Below are 1797 nucleotides of genomic sequence, written 5' to 3'. Positions count from 1 at the left end.
GCTATTTCCATCAATGGCCTTGGCACATATTCGGATGACTGGAGTCAAATCCCTCTTGAACTGATCTCATGACTACGTTTTGAGTTTTCATAGACACGGACCTCTTCTCTCCTGAATCCCTTCCCTAAACCTCTGCTACAAAGGAGGAAAGAAGGAAAATAGAGAGGTCCGTGTAAAATACCTTAAAACTACTCGGGAGTTAGGGAAGATATTAGCAAGGTCAGGAAAAAAGAAGAGAAGAAAAAAAAATCAGCTCGTCGGTGGCCTCCTTAGTCCTAGACCAACCTCTACCCACCAAAGTTGTCCTTCCTGCCCTCTATGTGGGCAGACGGGAAGCTGCTGCCGCGCCTCAGACCCGGGGCTCGCAGGCGGCTGCCGCCGCCGTTGCTCCCACCTCCCAGCCTCAACTTCTTGCTTCAGGCAGCTCTGCGCGAGGTCCACAGCGTCAGGGCCGCATCTTTCAAAAGAGGCCTCGCGCTGCCCCTGCAGGACCTGGGCCTTCGCCCCCGCGCCCTGCTTCGTCCAATCACTAACCGTCTCGGAGGCCGGCGCTCCTGCGCCGCGCTTGCGCCAGCGTCTTGCCACCGCCCTCCGCGTCCTGCGTTACCTCGGGAAGAGACGCCGACCTTCGCACGCGTTCGAGGCTTGAGTGACGTCGACTCTGTTCTCCGAACACAAGGACCAGGTTTAACTGACCGCCTTCCCCTTCTGGAGAAGCCAGGTAAAATCGCGCAGTTCGGCCTCCTCCCTACCATCCCGTGCCCCGCAGTAGCCCTGACAGAGCACTATAGCGATGATTGTTTATACTTCAGTTGTCTGTGCCTGGGGCCTCCTTCCTCAGAGCAGTTGAAGGCTGCCCAAGGGGTACCTGCGTGAGGGTTGTTTCAAGAAAACCCCTCATTTCATCCCCAATTGCAATCTGAGAAGGTGCCCATGGGGAAGCTTGACCTCCACGGTGGCCTTCCTGTTTACAGAAAAACTACCTCACACGTCCTGAAGCTTGGCCAGTGAGCGAACAATCGTGAAAACAGATGGGGTCTTTGAGAGCAAATGGCTCTGCTCTCCGGATGACAAATGCAGTGTGGATGTTTTCAATTCTTTGCTCTCCTAAAGGTTGAAGGAGGCCCTACTCGAGGTGTTAGGTAGTAGTTCGTGGAAAATAAGAATACTAAGTCACCCAACAGATTTCGGCATGTAAACAAAAAGTAATCCAAAGAATTGAGTGACTTTGTTATAACAAAATTTCAGTGCCCATCTACCTTTTTATAGGGATAAGTTTTCTCAGTAATTAAGTCAGATGTAAATCTCTTTTTTTAAAAAAGAAGGAAGCCAGGCGTGGTGGTGGGCACCAGTGGTCCCAGATACTGGAGAGGCTGAGGCAGAAGGACCAGTTGAGCCCAGGAGTTCAAGTCCAGCCTGGGCAACATTAGTGAGACTGCCATCTCTTTAAAAAAGAGAAAAAAAAAAAAAAGGAAAAAAGAACAAATAGACGTAATATGCATCCGGAAGTAGATGGGCTTATCGGAAAAAATAGTCCCATCCCCGTCGTTAAGCAGTGCATTTTCAATAAAAGTATTTTTCCTTAGTGGTTATTAAAATGTGTGTTGATTATGTTGCTTCGATCAAGTGCCCATTAATGATCCCAATGATAACTCAATCTGGATTTTTAAAATTAACATTTAGAGACTTCTGGTTACAGGAAATTAAAAAATTCAAATGTCAAGAAGTAAAAGGATGATAACACAACTTCTAAGTACATTAGGATCAAATTTGAGGGGAGGCATGGAATGGAAATAA

At 48.2% G+C, this 1797-nt stretch overlaps 1 protein-coding gene across 7 annotated transcripts in view; it reads right to left on the bottom strand.

Annotated features, from left to right (window-relative positions):
- ADAD1 (adenosine deaminase domain containing 1) overlaps positions 1-974 on the bottom strand; it is a 52654-nt gene extending 51680 nt beyond the window's left edge. For 3 of the 7 annotated variants that reach the window (XM_017852622.1, XM_017852624.1, XM_017852627.1), the window contains exon 1: positions 535-974. The gene's annotated coding sequence lies outside the window, so the exon portion shown is untranslated. Of the gene's footprint in view, positions 1-295 lie in introns of all 7 variants that reach the window. The other 4 variants (XM_017852625.1, XM_017852626.1, XM_017852621.1 and 1 more) reach the window with 2 other exon arrangements.
- Positions 975-1797: the final 823 nt, after the last annotated feature.

Source organism: Rhinopithecus bieti, unplaced genomic scaffold (assembly GCF_001698545.2).
Source record: "Rhinopithecus bieti isolate Rb0 unplaced genomic scaffold, ASM169854v2 scaffold_33326, whole genome shotgun sequence".
Taxonomy (NCBI): Eukaryota; Metazoa; Chordata; class Mammalia; order Primates; family Cercopithecidae; genus Rhinopithecus; species Rhinopithecus bieti.
The sequence above is the reverse complement of the archived record's forward strand: the minus strand, read 5'-3'. Positions and strand labels throughout refer to the sequence as shown.